This window comes from Ovis canadensis, chromosome 3 (assembly GCF_042477335.2).
Source record: "Ovis canadensis isolate MfBH-ARS-UI-01 breed Bighorn chromosome 3, ARS-UI_OviCan_v2, whole genome shotgun sequence".
Lineage (NCBI taxonomy): Eukaryota > Metazoa > Chordata > Mammalia > Artiodactyla > Bovidae > Ovis > Ovis canadensis.
This window is the reverse complement of record NC_091247.1, coordinates 162,741,152-162,751,562: the sequence shown is the minus strand read 5'-3', so window position 1 is coordinate 162,751,562 and position 10,411 is coordinate 162,741,152. Positions and strand designations below refer to the sequence as shown.

At 40.0% G+C, this 10,411-nt stretch overlaps 1 protein-coding gene and 1 pseudogene across 1 annotated transcript in view; one reads left to right on the top strand and one right to left on the bottom strand.

Annotated features, from left to right (window-relative positions):
- Nucleotides 1–622: 622 nt before the first annotated feature.
- PPM1H (protein phosphatase, Mg2+/Mn2+ dependent 1H) overlaps nucleotides 623–10,411 on the bottom strand; it is a 309,775-nt gene continuing 299,986 nt past the window's right edge. The window contains exon 13 of the transcript XR_011255961.1: nucleotides 623–782. The gene's annotated coding sequence lies outside the window, so the exon portion shown is untranslated. The remainder of the gene's footprint in view (nucleotides 783–10,411) is intronic.
- On the top strand, nucleotides 8,038–8,988 carry LOC138437447 (cyclin-dependent kinase 2 pseudogene; annotated as a pseudogene).

Genomic DNA, 10,411 nt, shown 5'->3' with positions numbered 1-10,411 from the left:
ATGTTTTGATTGTGTTCCAAATGTTGCATGGGATATGCTTATAATTTAAAAAATTCTTTATCTGGAATTCAGATTTAAGTAGATGTCTTATACTTTGTGAAATTGGCCAAAGCTAGTTCTGGGGTGTGTGTGTGTATGTCCTTAATGTCTTTACACAGTGGTTCTCACATTAGAATCACTGGAGAACATTTCAGAAATACTGATGGCTGGGTCCCTCCCTGGAGGGATTCAGATTTAATTGGTTTAAGAATTTTTTTTTAAAGCTCCCCAGTGATTTTAATGTGCAGACAGGTACTAAAATCCCTGCAGGAAGAGATGGGTATTAACTAATTAAATGTTGCTACCACATTGTTGGATTTGGGTTCCCTTAAGCTTAAATTCTTTGGGTTTTGTTCTGCTAAAAATGTCATCTTACCCCTCTGACTGCTAAGCCCAGAGGGAGAGGTCAAGTAGATCATTGAAAAATACCGTTAGTATGGGAAACGGTTTTCTTACTTCAGGTCAACTGAGCCCATAAAGAGAGATGTCAAGAGCCATAATATTGATACCACTGCAGGTGACTCTCCATTCTGACACTTCAGATTTTGTAATAAACAGTGCAGCTGGGGACCACGGTAAAAGATTTACATTTCACTGTTACTTTTATTACAGGTCTGTGCTCAAGAACGTACAATGTTTTAAGCACACTTCTTGTTCAAAGGAATTTGAACAGAATTTTGTTCAGTTCTTCCAGACCCTGGGTATATCCTCTTCTTCAGCTGTCAATTGTCAAGCATGAAGAGCTGAAAAATGTATAGAAAGTTCAGGTACCATGGCTAATACCCCTGGGGTAGCACACACCATTTACTCTGCTTGGGTAAGGGCCTTATATTTGACTCTGGTACTCAATTTCATTCTGAAAGTAAATCTTGCCAATGTAAACCTTCATAATAAGTGCTAAGGAGATGCCGGCATAGAGCTCCAGCTGAATAGAGTCTAACTGGAGAGGGAAATAAGATCCTGTGGCAGAAATACATTTTATAGATGATGATATTGGTGGGTGTGATGATACTGATTAATTAGTACAAAGTTCAAAGCTTAAGACTGGAGATCAGTGTGAAAGGGCCTTGTTAAAAATGCTATCTAACATGTATGTAGGTGATGGAGGTTTTGTAAGCACTGCTTCTTCTCTGATGAGAAGTTCCAGAAAACTGTTGGAGCGGGAGGGAGTTGAGTGTAAAGTCGAATTTTGGATTTGAAATCCTGTGTTTAGTGCTGCTTGGCTCTGGGTCCTTGTGCAACTACTTAGCCTACCTGGACCTTTGCTTCCTCATCTGGAGAAGTGCTTCTAGAATGGCAGAATAATGACTTGAAAATCTATTGCTCCATATAAGCAAAGAATACTGGTAAAAGTTGCCCCAGATCACCTTTTTCAGAACTCTGGACACTCACCAGAGGATTTCAACAATCCAAGGAGTGTTTATTCGGTAACAAAAGCCGAATCATAATAGGAACAAGGTGGCAATTCAGCTGAACCAGTTTCTTTGTGCTCTCTCTGCACCTGTGGTAGCCCTGAGCAACAACAGCCTTGTGACTACAGTATCTCTGAGGTCCAGCAGGCTAGCAGATTGCGTGTGTAGCTCCCCCCAAATCCCCAGCCCCAGAGAATAGTCACTATTTGAATCTCACTCTCTGGAATGGCCCGCATTCTCAGCACTTAACTTTACCTGTAAACAGCTCTGTAAAGAATTCTATCGCCAAGATGGTAGTTGAAAACAATCGGCAACATCACAGCTATCTAAGGCAGTCATACCCATTGAGGTTAACAAGAAGCTGACCAAAATACTGAAAAAGGGGAAAAGCTAGTGAAGATGTCCATAGAAGGCTTTGAAAAGCTATAGCATATTATTGAAGACATAAGAGTTTTTGCACATGTGCAGGGCAATGTGCAAACCCAGGAAAGACCTAACTGACGTTAAAGCCTACCAGGCCCTTCTGTCCATGAGATTTTCCAGGCAAGAGTACTGGAGTGGGTGGCCATTTCCTTCTCCAGCAGATTTTCTGACTCAGGGATGGAACTGTGTCTCCATTAGCAGACGGATTCTTTACCACTAAGCCACCTGGGAAGCCCATTGTAATGACTATTTGCATTGTATTTTAAGGCATACAGTGCTAATCATGATAGCACTTATGGTGGTCCTAAGTATGAAAACAAGCACTCTGTTTCCTTCAGGTTCTATTGTACATTGGTAAGTTGGCCAAATGTCCCCTGACTCAATGTTTAGAACTTCCAGGAATCAGAATTTTTTTTTCCACCTAGGACAGAGATCAGAAATTTCACTGTTCTCCAGAATATTATAACTTTATTTTCCTCAATGACCAAACTCAAAAGGGAGGTAGGAATGTCTAATTCAGAACTACTGAGACTGCTCTTCTCAGTTCCACAGCTCTTTAATCAGGGTGCTTAGAGAGTGTGAAATGACTTGTTTCGGGACATTTTGCGGCTGTGGCTTCACGTTTTTCCCGCCCTTATGTCAACAGTACCCCACTCCCATCTCCCAACAGTGCCTTCTGAATAAGCTAACCTGCTTTTATTTTTTTGTGACTAGATTTGTTAATTAAAATTTTAAACAAGGATAAAAGAGAAAGCTCATATGTGTATGCTCCTTTCAGAAGAGTGCTATCCACCAGATCTTCACTCACACTTTCCAAAGACCTGTCCCGCTGGACCAGCAAACCGATCAGATCTTGTCCTTGCAAGGCAATCAGGGTGCACGGCTCCCTGCTTCATGCTCAGTCACATGAAGATGGAATCAGTAAACCAGAGGAGGTTAGGTGACTGGAAAAATCTCATCAGAAGTGGAAGATATGAGGCCAAAAACATAGGGAAATGTACTAAGAGAGCAGCAGTCTTTTCAGGGCTCTAATGACAGAAAAAGCAATTAAAAAGGCAGACAGATTGCTCAGATATATAATTTATTCTTTGGCCTGTCGTTTAATTAAAGGAAAAAAAGTAGGATGGCAACAAATTTGAAGTATTTTGTAGATAGGGATTTTTAAATGTTTGAGAATTTAAAAAAAAATTTTCATACTCGTAATTTAAAAATTTTATTTTCCTTCAAATATAAGCTAACACTCGTAAGCAACAGTCTTGGGAGCCAAAGAACTATTTCATTCTCCCAAGGGTCATGAATGGTACAACATGAGATAGGCTTATCATGAGTGAGGACTTAAAGACCTTTGTTTCCCTGTTCTACACTCATAGCCCCAACAGTCATAATTTTCCTAGTGTACTAATGATTATAAGCTGCACAAAGAAGCAAAAGCAAGGTGTGGCGAACTCTTGCCATGATGTCACCATACCCATCAGTTAGAGTCTCTGCATTATTTTGGTTTGTTTATTTCCTTAGGTACAAAATGCTAAATGGGAGGTGAGCTCTTCCACATTCAGGTGACATTCCCCCCCCCGCCCCCCCCTCCCCCCGGCCCCATTTTGCTTTTTTCCCACAAACAGGTTTTGTTTGTTGGTTTTTTTTCTTTTGTTTCCTTTTCACGGTAAAGATCGTGAGCATTTAAAAACAAAAAAGTAGGTATGTATGTCAAACTATAAAGGATTACAGTAATATGTGCTGTGGTTACTGCTGTCTAAAAGACACACAAACTGCTAGGCAACTCAGAATCTGAAGGGCTCTTGTCTGACGACTGTCTGTCCACGTGGGCTACTGTGTGGTGGTGGAGTCTCTGCATTGTTGCTGGAAGTCTGCTTTCCCCATATTCACTCTGCGAGGTTCCAAACAGAGGATTATTTCCCAAGTTACATATATGCTTCCTTAATGCCATTTTCTTTTTTAGTTTATAATTTTAATCACTGTATCCCAAATCCTGCAGAGCCAGGTTATCTGTACTTTGTTTCAGTTGTCAGTTGCTGTATAAATAAAATATGCAAATCTTAGCTGCTTGAAACCACAACCATTTGTTCCTGTTTCTGTGCATCAGAAATTGGGGCAGGGCTCAGTGTGGATGGTTCCTCTCTGCTCTGGGATGTCTGTGACCTCTGTTGGAATGGCTTGAAAGCTGAGAGCTGGCTGGGCCTCTCTCTTATATATCACCTGGAGTGATTCAAGTGGGGTTTGAGAATCAAAGATGGGCTCACTCCCAATTTCGGAGCACTTAGGTTCTCCCCCTGGTAGCCTCATCACTCAGTAATTTAGTCTGACATTTGCAGGGCGGCTGGTTTCCAAGAATGAAAGCAGGTGCTACAGACCTCTAGAGACATAGGGTTGGAATTCTCAGAATGTCATTTCTGCATTCTATTAATCAACGCAAGTCACAGGCCAGACCAGTTCAATGGATGGGTATACAAACACTGCATTTTGATGAGAAAACGAACATTTGCACACTGACATAGAAGGCATAGTTGGCAGCCAGCTTTGAAGACAATCTGCTGCAGCTTTCAAGAGGTAAACTGATATGCTAAGCACTACTCGTGAGAGAATGCTAAGACTCCTCCATCTTCCACAGAGAAAAATCTAAAGGTATCTAATCCAAAGATGGACTCTCTTCATGGGTTTCTACTGTTGAGGGGAGGAGGTGTGATAAGCATTAGGGTAAAAGTAAAGGTGAGAAGAGCTGGGTGGATGTTGTAATCGAATCATTTTTGATATAAGTATTTCTTATCTAGTCAGCTCTTCTGAACTAGGCTTTAGATCTATAGTCTGCTTTTCAGCTCTCTTTTATGGATCAGTACTCTGATTATTTTTAACTTTGTGTCAGTATTCTCTAAGTTACTTAACTTACTGGACTCTAGAACTAAGCTGTTAGCATTTTTTGATGTCTTATCCCACCTGTTAAGGTAACTTTTCTCTAAAGTATGTTACATTTTACTAACAGTTTGTAATTACTTAAAATGCTTAAATGGCAGAGGGGAATCTTGAGTCTTACTTGTCTTCAGCAAGGATATTAGTCACTAGCCCTCTCAAGAATACTTCTTTGGATAAAAGGGTCAATTCAACAAGGAAATATAACATTTGTAAATGTTTATGCACATAATAGAGGAGCACCTAAATGTACAAAGCAAACACTAACATACCTAAGGAGAGAAACAGACATGTTTTAATAACCCACTTACATCAATAGAAATCACTCATAGGCAGAAAATCAAACATATGCCCTTAAATGACAAATTAGACAAGATGGATTTAACAGAAATAAAGCATTCCATCCAACAGCAACACAAAATGCATTTTTTTCCAGTGTGCATGGAACATTCTCCAGGATAGATCATGTTTTAGGCCAGAAAACAGTATTAACAAATTTAAGAAGACTGAAATCATATCAGCCATATTTTCTCACCATGGTGCTATGAAAGTAGAAATCAATTACAAGAATAAAATCAGAAAATTCACAAATATGTGGCAATTAAGCTACCAAACAAAGCAATAGGTCAACAGAGAAATCATAAAAACCTTGAGACAAGTGAAAATGGAAATAAAATGTATGAAAACCTATGAGATGAAGCAAAAGCAGTTCTAAGAAGAAAGGTTGTAGTGACAAGTGTATACCTCATGAAACAAGAAAATCTCAAATAAACAATCTAACTATATCTCAAGGAATTAAAAAGAACAAACAAAGGTTAGTAAAAAGAAGGAAGTAACAAGGATCAGAGCAGAAACAATGAAATAGAGACTAAGAAGACAATAGCAGATACCCGTGAAGCCAGGAGATGGTTTTTGGTTGCAAATCTTTAGTGAGACTTACCAAGAGGAAAAGAGAAAGGGCTGAAAGAAATTAAAATGAGACATCACAACAGATGCCACAGAAATACACAGGTTCATGAAACTACTGTGAACAACTGCATGCCAACAACCTGAACAACCTAGAAGAAATAGCTACATTCCTGGAAACATACAACATTCTAAGGCAGAGTCATGAGGAATAGGAAGTGTGAACAGACCAATTGTTAGTAAGGAGACTGAATCAGTAAAACCTTCCAAAAAACAAAAAGGATCAAGTGGCTTCATTGGTGAATTCTAACCAACTTTCAAAGATGAATTAATACAATACCAAAATCATATTAGGACATCACAAGGAAAGAAAATTAAAGGCCAGTATCCCTGGTAACCATAGATGAAGAAATCCTCAACAAAATATTAGTAAACCAAATTCAACCATATATTAAAAGGACCATACATCATGATTAAGTGGGATTTATTCCAAGGCTGCAAGGATGGTTTATCTTCAAAACAAGGTGACACACCACAGTAACAAAATGAAAGATAAAAATTATATTATCATCTCAATAGATGCAGAAAAAGTATGTGACAAATTTCTAACATTCATTTATGATAAAAACTCAACAACATGAATTCACCTGAACACAGTAGAGACCATATATAACAAGTCCATAGCTAACACCACACTCAGAGATGAAAAGCTGAAAACTTAAGATTAGAAACAAGATGAGCATGCTTACTCTTGTCACTTTTATTAAACACGGTATTAGAATGCAAGAGAAAGAAAAGGCATCCAAATTAGAAAGAAGTAAAACTGTCACTATTTGCAAATGACATGACAGTATATGTTAAAAAACCTAAAGACTTCCTAAAAAATAAATTCACTAAGTTGCAAGATACAAAATTAGTTAACTGAAATATGTTCCATTTCTATACACTAATAACAAATTATCAGAAAGAGAAACTAAAGGAAAAATCCCATTTACAATTGCATCAAAGAGAATAAAATTTCTAGGAATAAATTTAACCAGGCAGGTGAAACACCTGTACACTGAAAACTGTAAGACATTGATGAAAGCAAGTTAAGACACAAATAAATGGAAAGATATACTGTGCTGATGGACTGGAAGAATATTGTTAAAATGTCTATACTACCTAAAGCACCTACAGATTGAATGCAATCTCTTAAAATTCCAATGGCATTTTGCACAGAAATAGGACAAACAGTTCTAAAATTTACATGGAACCACAAAAACCCTACATAGGCAAAGCAATATTGAGAAAGAAGAACAGGCTATAAGCATCATGTTCCCTGATACAACTATAACATTGCTTGATAACGGATACACAGCCCAGTGGAACAGCATAGAGAGCTCAGAAATAAACTCATGCATATAGGGTCAGTTACATAACAGAGAAGCCAAGAATACACATTGGGGAAAGGACACTCTCTTCAACAAATGATATACTGAAAACTGGACAACCATATGCCAAAGAATGAAACCGAGTGATTACTTACACCATAAACAAAGACTTGAACATAAGACCTGAAACCACAAGGCTCCTAGAAGAAAACACAGGTGGTGAGTTCCTTGACATTGGCCATGACAAGCGTTTTTTGGATTTGGCACCTGGGGAAAAATAAACAAGAGTGACCATACATCGAACTAGAATGCCTCTACACAGCAAAGGAAACCATCGACAAAATGAAAAAGTGCTGAATGGGAGAAAATATTTGCACATTGTAGGCATTTATCTGATAAATGGTTAATATTCAAAATATATAAAGAACTCATACAGCTTAAAATCAGTTTAAAAAAATGGACAGAAAATCTGAATATACATTTTTCTGAAGATGACTACATACAGATGGCCAACAGACACATGCCAAGAGGTTCAACATCACTAATAATCAGGGAAATGCCAATCAAAACCATGATATATCCACTCACACCTCTCAGAAAGGCTATTATCAATAAGACCTCAATAAGTGTTATTAGGATAAGGATATGGAGAAAAAAGTTGTTGGGAACGTAAATTGATGGCGCCACTATGGCAAACAATATGGAAGTTCCTCAGAAAATTAAACAGAACTACCATTAAAATCCTTAAAGGAGGGAACTGGGTTGGGGGAGGAGGGGCAGAGGTCGCAATATTGTTTCAAGTTGGATAAATTGACAAGAGCGAGAGATACACTGTGATCCATCCCTATCTCCCGTTGTGTTGCTGGGCCCTGTTTCCCTCCTCGGCCCCCAAGAGCTGGGTGCCCTTTTCTGCAGGGTTTCCAGGCCCCCGCTCCAGGGCCAGGCTGACCCGACTTGCTAGGCTTCATGAGAACTTCCAAAGTGGAAAAATATCAGAGAGGGCATGTACAGAGTGGTGTACAAAGCCAAAAACAAGTTGATGGGAGAAGTGGTGGCACTTAAAAGAATCCGCCTGGACACTGAGACAGAGGGTGTGTGTACCCAGTACTGCCATATGGGAGATCTCTCGGCTTAAGAAACTTAATCACCCTAATATTGTCAAACTGCTGGATGTCATTCACACAGAAAACAAGCTCTACCTGGTTTTTGAGTTTCTGCACCAGGATCTCAAGAAATTCATGGATGCCTCTGTGCTCACTGGCATTCCTCTTCCCCTCATAAAGAGCTACTTGTTCAGCTGCTCCAGGGCCTAGCTTTCTGCCACTCTCATCGGGTCCTGCTCCAAGACCTCAAACCTCAGAATCTGCTTATCAACGCAGATGGGTCCATCAAGCTAGCAGACTTTGGACTAGCCAGAGCTTTTGGGGGTCCCTGTTCGTACTTACACCAACGAGGTGGTGACTCTGTGGTACTGAGCACTGGAAATCCTTCTGGGCTGCAAATACTACTCCACAGCTGTGGACATCTGGAGCCTTGGTTGCATCTTTGCTGAGATGGTGACTCTCCAGGCCCTATTCCCTGGAGATTCTGAGATTGACTAACTCTTCCGGATCTTTCTTCCCTGGAGACCCCAGATGAGGTGGTTTGGCCAGGAGTTACTTCTATGCTGGATTATAAGTGAAGTTTCCCCAAGAGGGCCAGGCAAGATTTTAGCAAAGTGGTGCCACCCCAGATGAAGATGGATGGAGCTTGTTATCGCAAATGCTGCACTACGAGCCTAACAAGCAGCTTTCAGCCAAGGCAGCTCTGGCTCACCCTTTCTTCCAGGATGTCACCAAGCCAGTACCTCACCTTTGACTCTGACTGCCTTCTCAAGCCCCTACCCCAAGTATCACCCTCTCCTCCAGTGCAAGTGTGATCTGGCTCAGCCCGGGCTCTTAGCTCACTGATCTTGTCTGGTTGCCTTAGCACTCACCTGCCCCTCTTAGCTGGTCCACTCTGGAGTGATGGGGTGGAGGGAAGAAGTAGGTGGAATTGAAAGGACGCTTCAGTATTAGATGCACTTAAGTCAGCCTCCACTACCCTCTCTGCCTCCTCTTAGTCATTGCTTAAGAGGGCTGGGTGTTTTTTTTTTTTTTAAACAAAATAAAAAGACTTTCTCCTCCGTCCACATGATGTTTGCCATCCCAGTCTCTGAAAGCCCCACTATTATTTTCTGTATCTGGGATGATAGAGACCCCAAGCCTTCGGAGCCACTGTATAAGGCCAACTTATAGCAGTGGGGGCTAATCTGGAACCTCTGAAAACCAAGCAAAACAAAAACGTGATGGAGGGGCCTGTTTCAAAGAATTAGGTTAAAAAAAAATAGATCCAACTGGTTTATATCCTAGTTTTAGTGTTTTCATCTCACCTAACATCTGGGAGACTTAAGACTCCCAGTCTCTGCAGTCCTGGTGGGGCTGCACTAGAAATGATGGCTTCTAGGCTTCTTGCCTGTCCCTCCTATGGGCAAGATGTGTCTAGGAGGCTCTGAGACAGGCACTGCACTTCACCTTCACCTTAGGAAGCAAGTGAAAGATGTTTGAATTTTTCTTTTCAAGATTCTTAAGGTGCTAGGTCCCATCTTCCTCTGAAGGCCACCCCGTAAGAGTAAAAGTTAAGGTTGAGACATCATTTTGAGAATTCTGAAACTCAGGGCAGTAACTGAGTGGGAACATTGGGGAAAAAGTATTTATTTAAAAGAAGGTTGAATGATTATATTTCAGGCTATAGTTGTTTTTTAAGTGGGAATGGGTGGGGACTTGTTGCCATGTGCACCTTGGGGTTTGTAATGCAAATATATATTAAAAAATTTTTTTTTCTTTTTAGGAATTTTTTTCTCTTCTCCCACCTTTTGTCCTTGAGTGTTCTTGCTGTTAACATTATTTGTAATTTAGTTTGTAACTGATTAAAAAAAAGTTCCTAGTTTAAAAAAAAAATCCTGAAAGACGATGCTATTAAAGTGCTGTGTGCAATATGCCAACAGATTTGGAAAACTCAGCAGTGGCCACAGGACTAGAAAAGGTCAGTTTTCATTCCAATCCCAAAGAAAGGAAATGCCAGAGAATGTTCAAACTGCTGCATAATTGTGCTCATTTCACATGCTAGCAAGGTAATGCTCAAAATCTTTCAAGCTAGACTTAAGCAGTATATGAACTGAGAACTTCAAGCTGGATTTAGAAAAGGCAGAGGAATCAGAAGATCAAATTGCCATCATCTGCTGGATCACAGAAAAAGCAAGAGAATTCCAGAAAAACATCTGCTTCACTGACTAGGCTAAAGCCTCTGACTGTGTGG